The following is a 20,289-nucleotide window of genomic DNA, read 5'->3' on the forward strand; positions in this document are numbered from 1 at the left end:
ATTTTCAAATATAACATAAACCATGTGCCTTCCGTTTCAACTTCCTGTGCACACAATATTCTTTCTTTGTAAAAACAGCAATGCAATCTACATTGAGTTCTTGATATCAACTTAAACTGTTCTTGAAATAAGATGTCCTTAAAACGTTCTTAAACTTGTCTTTTAAGTCTTCCAAGAACAATGACAGATCCTTTTAAGAACATATTGGATTCTTAAAAAGTCCATCATACGTTCAAAAACATTGTGTAGACCTGTTTAAGAACATCAGAAGGAAACATGTTGTTCAAAAAAGTTCTTAAAGTGTTCAAGAATAGTTTAAGAATAATTCAAGAACAGGAAAGGTCCTTAAAAAGTTATTGAAGTGTTCCTGAAGGCAGTTCTTGAACAGTTCTTGTACAAATGTTCTTAAAATTCTCTAGAACAGGTCAAGAACTCTAACTTACAGTGGTGAAAGTACTATGCATATTCATACTAACTTCACAGGTTTCACAAATCTACAAGATTTGTATGCTAGACATTTCAATATTACTTTAAAAAATATGTATGAAACATCTAGCACAAAGGAATTCATGAATTATTCATGATGGATCCTTAAAGTCTGTCTCAGAAAAGTCATTAGAAATACTTGTGCATGAAATGTTCATCACTAAGTATTTATGGTTAGATGAAGAACTGTTCATGAACTTTGAAATGTTCAACAATAATTCATAAACAGTTCATGAACATGTCTTAAGAACAGTTCATGTCCAAAAGTTCATGAACCAAGCTCAGGAACTTTTTCAGAACCGTTCATGAACAGTTCTTGATTGGCTTGAAGTGTTCATGAAATCATGAACAACATTTCGCCGGGGAATCCCCGAAAACGCCATGGGCTTATATCGCCTTTTTTAAAGAGATAAGAGAAATTCATTTCGCCCTAATTTTAAAGTAAATCCACAAACAATACCTGTAAAGCAACCTCCCATTTAAATTCCAGCAAACACAATGTATTGCCTCACACTGGATTAAAATAAATTTGAATAATACAATCATGTCAAATCTCCATAGTTTTCACACATTGCATCCTCTATGGAGCAAATGTATTAAAACTGTATCTGACAGTACTGCATGCTGCCCGTAACGTAGTATTGATCAATGCCTTTTGGCCATTTGCTATCTGCTGAAAGTGTTACAAGTTTTCAGTTTTAACTCCTAGAAAACGGCCCCAACATCAAAGACCTTTGATGTCTACCGACAGCATTGACTGCTTGCAGACTATTTTGAGGGATCGGTTGAATTGATGTCATTTTGGTAACACTGTGGTGATTGTCAAAGACTTGTGTTTTTAAATTGTGTTATTGTTGTTTCTACTGGAATTTGATAATAGGGTAATTATAATGTTTTATTTAGAAGACAAAATTAATTTTAAATGTATAATACCAAAAATACCCCCCCCCATCCAAAAAAATATAATTTTTATTTCTTATTTTTATTTAAATTGTGGGTTGGATGGGTAGTGTATGTAAATACAATTTATATTAAGCACTTTCATGCACAATTAATGCCGTAAGAGGGTTGCTTATTGTGTTGTTTTCTTCATACTTGATTGTTGATTTTATTTACAATAGAGAGAATTGAATCAGCAGGATTCATAATCATCAATGTACATCTTGTTTTCAGCAATTTTACAAGGGTAAAATAATGCAACTATAATTACAACACAATCTGTGTTCCAATAGCATGTTGTTTGTACGCAACTGTGGATAAAAGTTTATGATGCTTTCCTGTGTCATTTAAAGGTGACGAAAGTTAAACAAAGTAATTAAAATACCATTCTTCAATTGGTACAATTCACAACTTGATTTTTCCCAATTGGAATATTTCGCGACTCGTTTTTTTCCCAATTTGGTGATTTCATGATGCGAAAAGTTCCCAAAGGCATGGGTACCGGAACTGTTCCCAATTGGGTGAAAAAAATCACTGGGCTGTGAATGCTTCATGACTGTCAGAGGCAAGCGGCACCGCTGTGAATATTTCATGAATCTCAGGCGATTCAGACTGTAACTCAATAAGTGCTCTGGCCACATGGTGCTTCTCTCGAACCTCATCCCTATCCAACTTCCTCTGGTATCTGAAATTAAACAGCATACTAATAATAACATGTACTTAAAGGGAATCTTTTCACGGTTTGGTTAATTGACAAAATTGAAAAAAGTTGTTTCAGATTCGCACATTTTCGTTTTAGTTATGATATTGGTGAGGAAACAGTATTACTGAACATTTACCATAGTCCAATATAGCTATTATATGTATCTTTAGACGATTTGAAAATCTAAAAACTATACAGCATTGCAACGCGAAACGATTGAATAATTTGGAGAGTTCTGTTGTTGTCGATTAAATTTACGAAACTACGAAGATTGCTTATATAAGGTATAAAATACTTATACCGTGTATGCTCGGCGAAATAGCCGAGAGGGCTAATGCATTTTTACATCAGACTAACTCCATGACTCCGAGGGTCACTGGTTCGAGCCCTGGTACGGGGTACTTTTTTTCCTTGTTTTAATTTTATTCTTGATTTTATACTGGAGCTTTTAAGATCAAATGTTTACATTAATCAATATAAAGCATTTAATTACAAACTTCAAAATATGACAAAATCTGTGAAAAGGCCCCTCTAATATAGAGACAGACCAACTAACCAACACTGAGACTCACTGACTCTTGCATAATGCCAGTTCGAACCCATCAAATCCAGATAGCACATTGGGTAGTCATTTTTCATGCATTTTCAGATCAAACCACATTTATCATACATGTATAGTGTACCTTTTTTTGTTAGTTTCTATCTTCTTCTCTTTCTTCAAAAATTTACTTGGTGTCAAGTCTTCTCCAAGAAGAAGTGTTGGGGCCCAATCAGGATTGGATCTTTCATACATACTAGATGGTTTGCCTGAAAAACAGAATGACATTAAAATTAAACTATATATAAAAAAAATAAAATAAAAAAATAAGCATTCGAGATGTTAATATTCTGAGTGCATTGTCATAGAAAAAATGTACACGTGTTCAGAGTCAGATCTATGCAAAGAAATATGCATTGACTTCACTTTACCGCTGCATGAGGCCTGAGCCAGCCTAACAATAACAATAACGGCCTAACATACCTATAAATAGAAAGCTCAGGCTTTAACTTTTAAAAAAGAACATCAATATATCCATTTCAATTACCGTTTATGAAGTGATCGGAGCAGATTTTCGAGTATTTTGTCGGCGCATCTTTCCGGTTGATATTTTGCCGGACACAGTTGGCGCCGCTCTGCGCTCAAAGTTTTTGTGATAGTAATCGCCTTCATTTTCTCTGACAGTTGGAATTGAATAGAAACCTCGTCGTACTGAATTATCTGCTGGATTGCAGTAACCTTTAATCCAACATGACACACCCATATTTTACTAAAAAAAGATGAATTCGTCATCCGTAGTAGGTCAAGTGTAAGTGGGTTTGTTTGCCAAACAAAATGGCGGGGGTGTAAAAAGTACCAGGATGTGTGACGTCACATGAAAACTATGTATTTGCTCGTAATGACAAAGTGGTAAATTTCCTTAAAATTACAAAATTTTCTTTGAATGTTTTCACTTCACTATTAAATTTGAAATTTTTTATGATTGATGCATAAATATGGCAAAATAAACATATTGTCTGGATCCTTTTTGCATGCTTGAACAAACAAATTCATGAATGTTTATATGTACCTATTAAAGACACACACATGTTTTTTCAGTACTGTTGCCTTCTTTTCTTTTCCACCTGGTGCTTAAATATTCATAGATTTAGTACAGATATTTCAATCGAAGCAAACAACTGAATCGCACATGTTTATGAGGGCACAACAAACTACCGCAGTTTTGTCTAGTAGTGGAATGTCTCCATCACCTCTCGTGTCTAGAAATTCAATTGGTAGGATGCTGCTCAAAAGTACGTACTTTTGCCTTGCTAATCCAGTAACTCGTTCAACATGAATTCTCACATTTGCAAGCTTCCGTGTCGTTTCTAAGTAAGTCCACAGGCGACAGTTGACTTTTATCTTTAGTAAAGGCAGGAACTTTTACTTGAGCACATAATGTTCCAACACTGGCAGCAATGTCAAATCCCCTATCTGCTAAAACAAGGTCTCCGGGTAAAAGGTTATCCAGAAAACCACTCTGCTCGGTTATATGTGTGTCACTTGTGCGACCGCCCCATGAATTTGAAATAAATGAAATAATTTCTTGCGGTGTAAATCCTATACAAAATTTCTCTAAGTTGTCATGTTTGTAAGCCGAAAATCTCTTACAGTGGGCTTTTACACTTGTTGGGGTCTCAATTATTATTTCGAAACAATAAATTATTACAGCACATTTCTTTCCAAAGTGTTTGCGGAACTGCATGGGCATTGTTTTACGAAGAATTTCTCTCTCCGGACAGTGCACAAATGGTCTGAAGCGAACATACATAACGTCTATATAATCATATAAAATCCTTGAGACTCTAGATGGAGAAATATTGAACTGGTATGCGAGGAACAAGTTTGACAAGTAAACGGTGAGTTTCATAGGGTGAAAGTCACTTCATAGTGCTGAAGCACTGAAATTTTGTGAGTGTCAGAAAAGTCTCTTGGCTATTGAAAAGGGTAATCAACACAGCATAACTTCCAAGTCCTGTAAAATATATCACTTTTAATATCGTCATTTCCAATGAAAAACTCTTGGGAATAGGAAACCTGAGTATTTATAAGTAAACTCATAGAGTCTGGCTTCTTTTGGAGATGGAGAGTCTGGCTTCTTTTGGAGATGGGCAAGCTCATTAGTCATGGCATCAAACGCCACTCATGTAATGTCAGTCTGTGTTTTTATCGCTGGCACAGTGTTCGGTTCAGGATCCATTAAGTGACTCCATGTCGCTAAAAGCCAGAAGAGTACGGGCGGCGTCTGCCTTGTCATTCCTGGCTTTCGCTCAAACTGGGCACTGGCTACATGGGGTGATGGAGCTGTGTGTGACCCATGTTTACAGATGGCACCCAGTCTGGACTGTTCTTGTCATACAATGTGGCTTTCTTCTCTGAAAATCAAAGAATAACTATCAAAAACATATTCTAAAATAATTTAACATCAGTCTTGTAAACATGAAAAAAAATAAGTACATGTTTAGTACTGAAATCCTAGACCCACCACTGAGTGGTAGATCGATATAACTTGGTACCGGATGTGAAACTAATTGAGTACGAATGTTGTTTTCACAAAAACTTTTCGGTCATATTTCAACAAAAATAATAATATACTTCTAAGTGTTTCAGATTTCTTTTTATTAAAAGTGTACATTTATTATCAATAACTTACGTGATATAAAGTGGTTGGAACAAACTCGGATGTTTTTCAAGTTTTTTGCTGTGAAATCTTGGTTCAGCCTCGCTAGCCATAATCTCCGACGTTTTGTAGAGAATTCAAGGGATTTTTCACCTTCACGAGTTAAAACCTCTGGCAGACGATATAACTGTTTATCTTTTTCTCTATCTGATCGGTTGAAACATCCATCATAAAATTCACCATTTTGTAAAATATTTTCACTGGTGTAAACTTTGCTTGCAGCAGGGCATATCGATATCTCGATATCTTCAAGATGGCGGATGGCTTATCTATTATATATCTCTTTCCATTCACTTCCAGATTGACTTTTATGAATTTCATATCATTATCATCACGAATATTGAACATGTATTCTTCATATTCTTCCTCTGCAACATCAAGGTTATGAAAGTTCTGTTTACAAGCCGGAACAATGTTACCAGTTTTTCCACATTTGGGACATTTTGAATTTTTAAACCGACAATTGGCCAAGTAATTGGTTCTGTTACACCTGTAACATGGTTTGAACTTTCCCTTTGTTTTGAGTGGTTTGCTTTGTTGGCCTTTAGACTTTGGTTTTGGCCCAGTTTCATGCTTTTTACTGTCATAGTTCTGTCTTAAAGACAATTTGTTCACAGATTGTGTAGGAAACTTGTTACCTTGCAACTCTTTGATATCTTTAGTAGCAGCTTCCATTGCTATTGCTGCATCATATGCTTTTTCATATGTAAGATCCTTTTCGGACAACAATTTTCTATGTATTGCTTCATTGTGCAAGCCACACACAAATTTGTCAAGAAGCTGTTCATTTAATTGTTCTTTGAACTCACAATGTTCTGCCAATTTCCTTAAACTGACGTTGAAGTCTTTCACAGACTCATCCGTTCTCTGATCCAGTGTTTTCATTATTATCTGAAACAACCGATTTTTTTAATAAAGCAACAGATTAGGCCGGGGGTCTAGGGGGCCGCCTAGGCCCCCCGTGGGTCCAGGGCAACGCCTGGTAGGGGGTTCAGGGGGGCGAAGCCCCCCGAGAAAAAAATGAATATGCAACTTTGGCTAATAGATATCAGTGCTCTGGCTGAAATTCATGATTGACAAAAAGGAAATAAGACAAGAGAAGAAAACAATATTATTTTTTTTATTAAAATTAAGTTTACCTGATGAGAACTTCACATTTTATTTACATCTCGCAAGAGACTAGTCAGAGTCACTATCACTGTAACTGGCACTGCTGCTAGAATCTGAATCATCCTCTAAATTAAATGTCTTAATAGCTGCTTTGATCTCTTCCCTCAATTCTTCCTGATCTAATAACATGACAGGGTCTGTTTGAACACAAGTGTCACTAGTAGAAGGAGTAGCTGAACCTATTTTCTTTTTCACTGACAAAGGTTCTGCTAATTTTTTTCTATTTTTAATACTGAGCCATTTCGAAACTGCCTGCTTAACAATGTCACCAGAATCCTCGCATCTTGGCCCATTTATAGTCACCTGTAACAAAGCTTCTAACATGTCATTGGATATTCTATTCCTGTGTATAGTTTTAATATTTTTTAAAGAACTTGCTCCTCTCTCCGGCCAGGCATTTGTGACAGGAAGTGAAGCTGCAACTTCAGCAATAAATGTTAACTTGGGGAAGAACTGCTTATAAATAGGGACAGATAGCAGTTGTATTAAACACCTCTCTGTGCTTGTCATCTTGGATGTAGAGTTATGTGGAAATTTTGGTTTTAAAATATCCCTAAGATGGTATTTCATTCCATTCCACTCTGTTTTAAGCTGATCAGACAATTCTTCTCCATTTTCTCCTCTGTAGAAATGTCTAGCAAGTATCTGTACTTCTCTATTACCATATTCCTTAAACTGTGCTGTATCATTTGGAATACCCTGGATATCAAAAATACTAAATGAGGTTATGATTTCTGAAGTATCAGTAAACCTTCGGTCAATATTGTTTTTCAAAGCAGCAATGTAATTTTTGAATAAAGACTGAATTTCATTCATGGCTTTTGAGTTCAAAGAGAGTTCAGCACTGATGTTATTAATTGAGTCTATATCACTTTGCAAAGCCGTAATTGGTGTTTCTTCTTGAAGAATACTATCAAGTTTGTCTTTTGCACTATTGACTTCAGGGATAATGGCAGAAAAATTGAAAGAGCTACTCTGGAAAACTCTTGACAGATGTGACAACACAGGAAGTATATGTCTCAGAATGTAAATAACACCAAGAAATTTTATGTTTCTTATTTTCTTAGAAAGTCCCAAAGCAATAGCATCTTCAGTTTTAGCAAGATCTAAAGTTTGTAATAAAGCTTCATAGTCATTGTAGACTGCTGTAACAGAAGAATCAAGACTTAACCACCTGGTCCTACAGGCTTTCTTCAAGCGTGAAGCAACTTTCTTAGATGCACCTTTACTCAAATTTAATCCTTTAAGTTCCATCTGTACCTTAAGATAACATGCCATTCTTTTGGGTGAGTTTTCAAAATAGTTCCACAACTGCCTTAGAACAAGTTCTACTTCTTTCACATACTTTATGCCTTCATTGCTGTCTGTACAAGAAAGGGCGAGTTTATGACATATACAGTGAACATTTATAAGAGTTGGGCACTTCTCTCTAAGTAATGTAGCAACCCCTCCTTTTTTCCCAACCATTACCGATGCGCCATCAGAGGAAAATCCTGTAAATTTACCAAGATCAAGCCCACTTGTGTTTATTGACTCAAGAAGAAGATCAGAGATGGCCTTGGCATTTGCTGAAGAATAATGTTCAAAAATGTTCTGACAAGAAAGAAATGATGTTTGCACACTGCCTAGCTCCTGATCAAAATACTGAATAAATGTAATCAAATGTTCTGTCACGCTAATATCTGATACTTCATCTGTCAGCAAACCATATGCTTGGGCCTTGTGAGCTTTCTCTATTACACTATCCTTGACTGTATCACCAAGTAACAGAAAAAAATCCCTTTGTGAACCAGCAGACTTGTGGTTAAAAAATCTTAAATTCTCATACTCAAAGACATTTTCAATCATATCTAACAATGGCAACAATTTCCTATTTGAAACAAAGTTTTTCATAAGAAAGTAAACAGTGGAAAAAACTTTTTCATATAAAGACGATTCAACATTCTTTTTGTGACACACTTCAGTATGAAAAATTGACAATTTCTGAACCATTTCTGTTTCAATGGCTGATTTGTGCATTTGAGAAGCAGCATGAACTTTAAGAGCATCCTCCAAGAATCTAGTAGCAGGTGTGGTAACAAAAACATCTCTTTTGTTTAATTTATGCTTTAAGTTATGCTTTTTACATAATATACAGTACATTCCCTGCCCCTCAACAAATGACAGCCACCAATAATCAGTTAACTTGCTATGATTAAACTTTTTTGGTGAAAGTCTTTTCTTTTCAGAGTCAGAAATATCGCTGCAGAAAGCTTGTTGACATAAATATCGACTGTGAACTTTGTTGGTACAACTTTCAAATAATGACTGTGTCAAAGTAAGACACTCATCATCAGTAAAAGGCTTGTGCTTTTCTTGACTCCCAGAATCTGATGATTTTTCCGAACTGGTAGGCTTATCCGTATCTGTCATATAACTCCCTGAAACTGTCAGCTGATCTATGTTGCTATCACTCCCTGAAACTGTCGGCTGATCTATGTTGCTCTGCAATGGTGTCACATCAACTGCCATTGCTTCACTAGTGTTTAGGTTCGCAGAACCATCATCTGAGCCTTCAAAAGATCAAAACAGATTAAATTGCCTTGAGCAGTTTTTTCATCATCATATTTTTTCATATCTTTTTTATTTTATTATCCATATCATTTTATTTGAAAATTTAGTGATCAAATTATATTATTAAATTATTTGAACAGATCACCTTCTATCATCATTATATGTTGAGTTTTTGGTACCTAAATATAAATTTACTCATAAAGCAAGAACAAAATCAAACTAATATTTACATTGTAGTAATTAATATGACAGGTCTAAGTACAGACAATTTATATGTTTCCCTTTGTATTAAATTTATTAAATGAAAATTGTCCTCTGCTCCATTACAATGGCAAACGAAGTCATAATTAATGTAAGAAGCTGTCAATCCTTACTTAATTTAAAACTAGATCTATATGACAAAAACACCCGCAACAAACAAACAACAACTTCAAACAAGGGTGATTGTGTCAAACTATAAACAGTTGAATACAATTCTGATAATGCGGAAAACTTACCCTCTTTTGAGCGATAAAACCATAACAACAAACGGCACTAAGAAAAGTCACAACAATCGTGAAAGAAGCCGATCTACAACAGCGAAAAAAAGATAACGAGAACCAAAACAAATATAACAGATAGTTATTGAACAATAACTAACAATATAAACAAACAGAAAAATCAACTGTGTCATTTTCTTTCTAACCAGATTTAGCTTTAAAGCCAAAGTCTAAAAGACTGAGTTTTCTTTTCTTGCCACCAGACTCCATGCTGAATTTGTACATCGGTTTCTGTTATAACGCTTCTGATTCGCTCTTTCGTTTTAGACCGACGAATCGTCAACGATGTTTTAATAAAAACCGCGCGGTGTGCAATATTTCTGTTAAAACACTTCTGATTAGCTCTTTCGTTTTAGACCAACGAATCGTCAACGATGTTTCATAAAAACGGTGCGGTGTGACACCACTAAATTTATTTCACTATCGGATAAAAAACAACCGATTTTTCGAGATTTTCAACCGATGATATGGATCGCCAATCGGTTAATAATGAAAACACTGCTGATCCCTTTTATAGAATCGAAAGCGTTCCACTAGCACTAATGGTCTAGGGTTGAAGTATTTCTGCAACAGTTCACATAGTACTTTATAGGTCTTTGTGTCTTGCGAAGTCAAATCTCTGAAAATCTGGTAAGTTCTTCCACCGACTAATGACACAAGAGCTGGCACATCCTAGTTGTTGGCTATCTCATTAGCAGTAAAACATTCCAGCAACCTTTCATTGTAACAGTCCAACAACTCCGCACTGTTATCGAAAATATCAATTTTTCGATGAATGTCACCATTTTGGCTTCCTGTGATTTTTTCTACCTTGACACCGGTTTAAGAAAAACAAATACGATTTTTTATGTCCCCCACCACTGTAGTGGAGGACATATTGTTTTTGCCCTGTCTGTTGGTTTGTTTGTTGGTTTGTTTGTTTGCCCTTACTTTAACATAACTTTTGCAATATTGAAGATATCAACTTCATATTTGGCATGCATGTGTATCTCATGGAGCTGCACATTTTGAGTGGTTAAAGATCAAGGACATCCTTCAAGGTCCAAGGTCAAATATATGGGTCAAAATCGCTTATTCAATGTACACTTTTGCAATGTTGAAGCTAGCAACTTGATATTTGGCATGCATGTGTATCTCATGGAGCTGCACATTTTGAGTGGTGAAAGGTCAAGGTCATCCTTCAAGGTCAAAGGTTATATATATGGGGACATAGTGTTTCACAAACACGTCACTTGTTAAACTAGAAAATGCCGAGTTGATGTTCAAAACTGTCAGCCAACACACATCTGTAACAAATCCTCATCGCCAATTTTAATTTAAGGGTTTGCAAGCCAATTAAACCATAAATATAAGGCTGGAATTGCCAAAACAATAACCAACGTGACTGCAACTATTTATTTCAGGTATACAACAACACTATATATGCACCGGTACCGAAACAACGATGCCGGACATAACAGATTACCTCCTCTTATAAAGTCAAATTAGCGTAGTTTCAAATTTTCGTGACAAAGATGATGTTATGTGAAAACACCGCAATATACATTATGAAAATGTTGCTTGATGCGAATTGCCATGACTCGGACTGAGTAGTCGAAACTCGAACACACTTTAGCTGAAACTCGGACAGTTATTTTTGTGTATTAAATTCTTGGACTGTACATCAGTAATTTAATTGAACCAAACTTCATACATTTACAATAAAATATATTAATTTGAATGTAGCAGTATCTTATGTGTGCTGTACTATTTAATGCTGCTTTTCATGTAAACTGCTGGACTAATTTTAATTTGCCTAACACGTATCGAGTATTTGTTATTTATTTATAAAATTTGATGTGTTATTGATTTCCACCTTTGATCACAATGGAACTAGAACAGAAACATACGATGAATAGACATGTAATGTAGGGCGTTGACTAAACGGCAGGTATAGTACTAATCTAGCTAGAGTATCTACAGATCGGTTTGAAATTGCTTAGATGAAAACAAATAATGTATTTTAACACTCGATTTTTATATGCACGCATCAAAGTACAAATGTAATTGAATATTAAATTTTATTACGGTAAGTATAATTATGGACCCTTTGCAAGAACAAATCAATATATGTCCTCTTTATATTTTTTAACTGTAAACAAGCACAATAGACTAATAACGAAAAAGACCTGTCACTTATTAAATTAATATAATACATATTGGTCCATTGATCTTTTTAACCAGGTTTTCCGAAGGAAAAAACTGGTTATTAGATTGGCGAATGCGGGCGGACTGGCTGGCTGGCTGGCGGGGGGGCGGAACAAGCTTGTCCGGGCCATAACTATGTCGTTCATTGTCAGATTTTAAAATCATTTGGCACATTTGTTCACCATCATTGGACGGTGTGTCGCGCGAAATAATTACGTCGATATCTCCAAGGTCAAGGTCAAACTTTGAGTTCAAAGGTCAAAAATGGCTATAAATGAGCTTGTCCTGGCCATAACTATGTCATTCATTGTGAGATTTTAAAACCATTTGGCACATTTGTTCACCATCATGGGACGGTGTGTCGCACGAAAGAATCACGTCAATATCTCCAATGTCAAGGTCGCCACGACTAAAAATAGATTTTTTTTAAAAACAAACTTACAAAGGGGGTTAATTTTGTTTGTTCATTTCAAAAGTTCAGTTTGAGTTTTCTCCCTTTATCAGATTTTTTTTTTCACAATGAAAACCTGGTTTTGTGACACTTCTGTCCCTTGTCATACTTTTATTTTTATGAGTATACCTGCATGAGCTTTACTCCCATATTAAAGCACCTAATTGTTGAGCCCTCACATGGCCTATGCATAGGTGTAAATCATAAAATAAACAATAACAAATCATACACATTGTACATTGAACTTAATAGAATGCTTCATATAGTAACTATTCAAAAGTAACAAACCAATATTACAAAATAATTATTTTGTCAACTTGAAACAGAGCATTTTTACAGAACATAATGAAAACACTAAGAGCATGATTTTGTTATTATTGCAAAACCCTATTGCAAAAACATATCATGCAGTATAATGCAATAAATTGACAGCTACATATAAATGTGTTTTATTTTTTACCTTAAATGGAATACTAAAAAAATGATAAAACATAAATCTCAGTATATTGCCATGCACGTCTGAAATACTCAGTGGAAAATTTATAACAAAACACCAAACATAAGAATATTGTTACAGCACTTATCTTCACACAGACATTGTAAAAAGTAGGTTATCTTGCTAAACAGACACAATCCTTCAATCCTTGTAAGCAAAAACCTTTTTCTACAAATGCATGAATTGGTTCAGTTTCATTTTTGCTGCCATGTTTAACTTAAATTAAATGAGTAATACTGTTTTAAAGCAACACAGTCATTGTCAGCTCTTGAGTGAACGCAAAACATCTGTTGCTGGCAGTGTCATGTAAAAATGATTTAATGCATTCATTATCTCATATAACAGTGTGACAGTTTTTCTCTTCATACGTTTGTAATTTTTTTAAGGAGATCAGTAGTGTTGTCCATTCAATTTAATTTGATATATATTCTGAAGGGAGCAAACATCTTTGCCAGTTTATTTCTTTACCTCCTTTTCGACTTGTAGATTTTGGATATCTTCTTGATGCACCTTTCCTTACAAACTGCAGTTTTCACACACTTTTGTTCTTTTTGTCCTTCTGCCAGTGCTCAACAAATCAGCCTCACCACGCATTTTTTTTGCTCTAGCATGGTCTGCATCAGTTTACGACAGACATTGCCAGTCCTGTGGGCTGATTAAAGCAGAGTCCCGTTAATCGCAGGCGAAGCATGACCAGCCCCACAATGACCCATGGAGTCTTGCATAATTTGCTAGATGAACTACAATAGTGCGGATGTTGAGACCACAATGTTCCACCCCATAAAGGTTTTCACGAGTTATTTGGAATTCGTCAAGCTTAGCTCAGCTCCGTCAATGGCTCTGTTTTCCAGATTTTACCCTTACAATTTGTCAACAACCTCCACCAGGAAGCATAGGTTTTCCATAACTGGAGGCGAGAGAATACCTTGGAGACAGGGGACACTATAGAAAAGCAGCCAGTGCTGAAATCCGATGCCTCCCAATTGCCGAGATGATCATTTATTGACCTTGGAAGTCTCGACATGTTATCTGTTTGTTGCATATTAGAGAGTCTTTTATCAACTTCCTTAACTTGCTCTCCAATGTACTATGGCTGCTCTTTTGATGTTTTGAAGTCAAATGTAATATGGCTGCTCTTTTGATGTTTTGAAGTCAATAAAGTTGGGAGCTTTCTTGTTGTTCCCTAAAAGAACACCATGCATCATGCATGTAGTCGGGGACAATGCCAACAACTGCATTAAAATGGTCAACGTCAAACAACACCGAAACATCTTTAATTCCTTTTTCAGCCACTCCACTCAATAAAGCCTCTTCTGCATTTTTTAAATATTGAATTACTTGTTCGTAAGGGACATGGGTCTGACACAGGAAAGGCCTTATATATAGTGTGGCCTTTTCCCTTTTTTTCTAGACTGCCCTCTATTTCACAAGTTGCACAATAAAATTTGCCATTGTGAGGGACCATTCCCATAACTTGAGATTTGGTCTAAAAGTCCATTGTGATACACATCTGGATGACTTCAACTCTTTTTTCACCAAGCATGATGTCATTGTGGTGTATAGAGTTTAGTTCGGTGATTAGTGGTTTCAGGGAAGTCCTAAAAACAGGTTTTTCTCTTCCTTTCCAGATCCCCCAGACAATGCAATTTTGCATTAGAAACCTTCCTGAAGGTTTTAACTCATTTACAGTGGGGTTAGGGATTTTGTTCTGGGATTAATCTCAAGAATCCCTTGAAAATAATCCTCATTTAGCAGATTTTTATGGTTATAACCTCTTTTCATCCGAATTCATCTGTATTCAACCTTTTCTACCGTTTTTTGGGGATGAATTACGTAATGCATCACGATTTATCCATTAAAGGGATTAATCTCTTCGCATGTGCAGTCTTTTAAGAGGTGAATGGGGATAAAATCAAATGAACCTCTGCGCATGCGCAATCGATGTCAGTGGCGAATTGAGATGAAAAGGCTGAGTTTATTAGTGTTGTCAACAAGTAGGCAACTATTTTTAGATGTAGAATTTACTTTTGTAGGCGTCCTGCATAATACAATGTATACTACAGTGGAAACCCTCTAAACCGGATCCTCTCTATACCGGTGGTCGTCTACATGTGACAGTCTGAGTTGGTGTCTCTGTATTTTATACTGAACTTGTAATTTGGACGTGAAGCTCAAAGCAGTCGCAGAGTAAGGATTTCTTGGCATGAATTGTAGGCGAACTAAGGTGCCTGATGTAATTTCTGTTCCTCAAGGACACTGTTATTGTGTCTGTTTAATCAAATCTCTGAAAGACAAGTATTAAGACATATGAGTTTGGTTATGTCTTCGGTAATCAGCTGCAATATTTTCCTCAATAATCTCAGCAAGTTGGTCGACCTGTAGATACTAGAAGATTTGCAAGACGTAATTTATCAAGGATTGAGAAGTATAACATTTCATTGTTTGTTTCTCATACTATGCAGCTTTTATTTATAGTACCCTCAGATTTTAATACCTGGACAAAGTAATTGCCTTCCTCTGCACTCATGAACAACATCTGTCGCAAACCAATCCACAATATTATTGTAAAGCTCATACTTCCTGGACAGGCCTTGGGATACACCAGAGTTGCAATTTGCAAAATATGTGAAACAGTAAAACTTTAATGTAATACATAAGGGCTATGGCATACTCCATCTATCATCTATTGACCACTGACATTATGGTTTTCCATAAACATGTGTATCATATTATTAAAGTTCAATTGACCAATTAATTGATTGTGATTTTTTTTATGCCTGTTTAGTGATAAAAAGATTGCGTCTTTAGACCACTCTACAATTGAGGTGGGTTCTGTTAAAGCGAGTATATACGATTTTTTTAATGTGTTTAATTGTAATATACTGATAAAATATGTTACAATAACACAAAATAGGCAAGAAAAATTATACATTAAAGCCGAATTTCATGAAATGCAGCAAAGACAAATTAGCGCCCCGAGCCGATTGTGACGTACATATTTTCCTAAAATAACCGGAGCATTCGTCTTTGTATTCGGATCGAAGTTAGTGTTCGTGTGTTGTATGAATAGATATCGTTGCAGAAATTCAAATAAACAGTTAAACTAAGTTTAGATTCACATCGTACATGTATGGTATACATGCTGGCGATTTCGGCTGTACAGCCGTTTTCAATTTCAGAATTAAATCTGGCTTATTTCGCATTTTTCGACACATGTTCTTCTTAACTTTTATTTTAATTTATATTGAAATATATATATATAATAAGTTTTTTACACATTTTATATAAATTCATAAATATTTGACAAAATCGTATATACCCGCTTTAAAAGATAAACTGAATTTATTTGAACACTTGATTATTTGTTGAAAATATATTCTGATGTCACTGTACAAATATTAATAATTATATAGAATGATAAAATTGATTAAACTCTTAATAGCACTGATTTTCACACACACACATATATATATATATGTCAGTGTCACAGACCATGTGAATATTATATAGTTTAGAAATTTGTATATCACATTTATAGATGTACATGTATACCTAGATGTTTTTATGAATTAGAGAAACTGGAGTCTGTTTCATCATAACTTCAAATGCATTCTTTACATAAGATTTTTGCAGCGGAGTTGCTGTTTACATCTCCTCAACAGTCTAATCCTTTATACACTCCAGTCAAAAATACTTCGTATCAGGAAACTACAATATAAGAATAATGAAAAAGCATTCTTATTTTTTTAATACATGTATTTCAAATGAATTGAAAAATGTATCATAAGGCGAGATTTTGTTTGTTTGTAGATACTCAGATTCTGACTGAAAAAATGTTCACAGGAGCAGGAAAAAAGCTCAAAAACATGTTTTCAATGTCCACATGCTTCAGGGTTTAACAAGTTTGAACTGCCAGTATAAAACTTATATGTACCACTGTAAAATATTTCCACATGAAAAAAATATAATATTCTGAACCACAGAATTTATAAAGCCCGACAGATAACTGCCAGACAGCCATGAATTTTGATATTATTTGGGAGGATAGTTTTTAATTTCATATCTTTAATTAAATATTGCACAACCTTGTTTTTGCATAACATGTTTGCACAATGAGTAATCTTTTTTAACAACTGTGCATTTTAATTTATAATATTTCAAGGATTTCATTAAATGATACCTGGTATACTATTGTTCCAATTGGTAGATCATAAAGTTTGTCATCCTCAAGTCTTGTCCATGGTCCTCCTGAAAAGGTAAAAAATACTGTTACAATGGCAAATACTACACTTTTAAAAGCAGGATAATTATATCAATTTCTTTGTCCATGGTCCTCCTGAAAAGGTAAAAAATACTGTTACAATGGCAAATACTACACTTTTAAAAGCAGGATAATTATATCAATTTCTGAAACACAAAGTTTCTTAAAATATGAACAGTACAAAATAGTTGCATACATTTCTAGCCTTAACATCAATGCCCATTTGTTCAAATTTTGTTCTGCAGTAATTGTATACCATCGTCCGCCTTACTAAGATAGGCCTGTGTAACCCTAAAAACATTATTTCGAAAAATGGTCATATGTTCACCTACTATGGACTTTTTCTAAAGTTTTGGGCATGGCCGGTTCCCCTAAGGCTCTGCTTTTTTGTAAAATATTTGGGCATGGGTTCCCCTAGTAGCCTGGCATTTCATGAACAATTTGGACATAGGTTCTCCTTGTCTAGGCACATTTCATGAAAAATTAGGACATGGGTTCCCGTAGCCTACCCAAATTTCATGAACAATTTGGACAAGGGTTCCCCTAGCCTGGCTTTTCACCAGAAATTTGGACTAAGATCCCCTTACTAGCCTTACTAGAATGAGCAGGCTCTTTGTCAAAGACAAACTGGCTAGCCAATAAAAGAAATAAAGTTTAAGTACCTGAACAAGCTGTGCATCAAGGACCGGTTTAAGTCAAGGACGAGCTGTACTTTGCTGTGTGTCCAGGTGAGCATCCCCTCCCAGACTTAACGATTTAACGGTCTCAAAAAGGTGTGCTTGTGTCTTTTTCCAAAGATTGTCCACCGCTGGCAATATGTAAATCAATTGAAGTCAAATGTATGTCCTGAATGATACAATGCTAACTTTCACGAAACTTTAACAGTTTACGAATTTTCTAAGGCAGAAACTCCATTAAAAACATGACCCCTGCCACTACCAAGTTTATTAATGGTGTTCAACATACATTCGGTGAACTTTCCCATGTCCGACCATGCCCCGTTCCACATTAAATTGTGACTCTCAGCTGTCCTCCTCTGATGGAGTTATTGGTGATGGTGCATCTGTCAAACACTAGGTTTGGCCTGTCAATCTGTTCACTTCAGTCTGCCCTGTACAAACATTCTAGGTTATTAGGGTTAAGACTATGTAAAGGTAATAAATACTTTGTTACAGCTTAGACTTCTTAGACATACATGTATACACCACAGGCACTTTTTATTGTTATGCACTAGTTACTAGGCCCCACTTTATAATTTCTTTTTACACAAGCAGTTGATATAAAGTTGATGTCATATTGACCAGGAATAACTGATGTTAATGAAACACAATTGAAATATATATTACAATATGTAGATAAAATATAATCAATCTCATTCTGAAAATACAATACATGAAAAGTAAGATACATTACAATTATCATTATTTAAAAACACACAGTGGAATTCTCCAGAAAAAGAATTGTGGTTCATTTATACAATACATGGGTGTATTGGGCACGGATGCCTCAACATTCCAGTTTTGCAGGACGCCACTCAAATATGACATTTTACCTCTTAGTGCACACAACACCTTGCCTTATGATATTTAGCATTTGTACCAAGTTACTACAAAATCGTCAACACATTGCAACCTGATGACTGAGGCATTAAGTTTCACGCAAACAGATGAACAAACATATTGACTGTGCCACTTCTTCAAAGGGATATACGTATAATAAGTATCTTACTGAAAATATTCGTGTTCGAATAAGAGTAACACATAAATGATCATTATATGGACACATAATGTAGTAAACATTAGTTTTCACTCTACTTATGGCAGTTTTCAAAAACACTTTCCAAATGTTTTCTTCATCTTCTGATGCATATTCCTCATCCGAATCATCTTCTGGTTCCCAGTCAGGATCATCATCAGCGTCATCAGCTATGCAGAGCTCCAGATAAGGTTTTGTGAAATTCTTAAATTACTAGCAGATTTTCAAAAAGAATTCTTAACTATGAAATTTTATTCTTAACGTTACTACTAAATTTTGGAAAATAATTCTTATTTTTTATAAATGACCTAAAAATAAATAATAATGGTTATTTTCATACAAAAAAAATCAAAATAAACATACTAGCAACTTTATTTATACGAGTTCAACAGTGTCTTTTCAGTATTATACAATTTTATTTTTCAAATACCTTCATATGCCCAAACTGTGCTTAGATTGCATGCCTTAGATGAATTTTTACATATTTCACAATTAAAACGGGTCTCCCCTTCAATCTTTTCAACGATTAGCCACGGGACTTGTCCCTTCCACTCGTTCAATGTTTTTTTGTGTTTAAGTTTGAACCCGTCGTGTCGCGTTTTTGTTTAGCTTTTCCGACTGTGTCAGAAACTGAACATACAACATCGTATAAGATCATTTCTATAATGTTTTTCTAAACATTTAACTTCGGCTCACTTTGCGTACAATATGTTAAAAGCGTGTTTTTGGACGCTTTGCAGTTTTTTAGGACGCTCTCTGTGCGCCGCCATTGTTTTTTGACAGATAGACTGTATACGCCGCTTTTATTGGAAAAAATGCGCTTTGTTAAACAAACCCGATAACCATTCTATATAAGCACCGCAAAGATCTTTTATACGGGAAAAGAACTCAATAAAAATCGATACGAACCGATGTAAAAATAATATTCGTAACTTGATTTTGTAATTCTTAATGGTACGACAAGATTTTAAAATAAATACGTAACGGACTTGAAAATAATTCGTAATTACGAAAAAACGACCCTTAACTGGAGCTTTGGCTATGTATGCATCAATCATCTCATCATCCCTCTCAAGATCTTCAGCATCTGAAGACTCTGACTCAAAACAGGTAGGCTCTGTTCCCACATCTGTCATCACTGGCATTGCCCCAACACTTTTCCTGTGATTCAACGGTGAACCCTTTACCGGTATTTTCTACAGGGTGAAATACAACCATCTACAATGATGAACATCTTGTATTTTTCAGATTTTGCAGAAAAACGTGTAAAAAGTTAGAAAGTTGCACCATTTATTGATACAAAAATATATAGAGTAAAAACTATAACACAAGAATTGAGGATTTATTCAAGCCAATGTAAATATATAACTTCCATTACATAAGAGATCAGGCTGTTTGGAAATTATTAAACAAACTCATTAATAATTGACATAAATTTGAAATTGTTAAACAAACTAATTAATAATTGACATGATTCCGAACCTCAGATGTC

General features: G+C 35.0%; 1 long non-coding RNA gene across 1 annotated transcript; it reads right to left on the reverse strand.

Moving 5' to 3' along the window:
• Positions 1 to 16,381: 16,381 nt before the first annotated feature.
• On the reverse strand, positions 16,382 to 17,844 carry LOC127879785 (uncharacterized). The gene is made up of 3 exons (XR_008049236.1): positions 17,705 to 17,844; positions 16,962 to 17,029; positions 16,382 to 16,489 (listed from the first exon to the last, which is right to left on the reverse strand). It is a non-coding gene; the product is annotated as an uncharacterized LOC127879785 (long non-coding RNA).
• Between the last annotated feature and the right edge of the window lie 2,445 nt (positions 17,845 to 20,289).

The sequence above is a fragment of the Dreissena polymorpha genome, chromosome 4, assembly GCF_020536995.1.
Source record: "Dreissena polymorpha isolate Duluth1 chromosome 4, UMN_Dpol_1.0, whole genome shotgun sequence".
Classification (NCBI taxonomy): Eukaryota; Metazoa; Mollusca; class Bivalvia; order Myida; family Dreissenidae; genus Dreissena; species Dreissena polymorpha.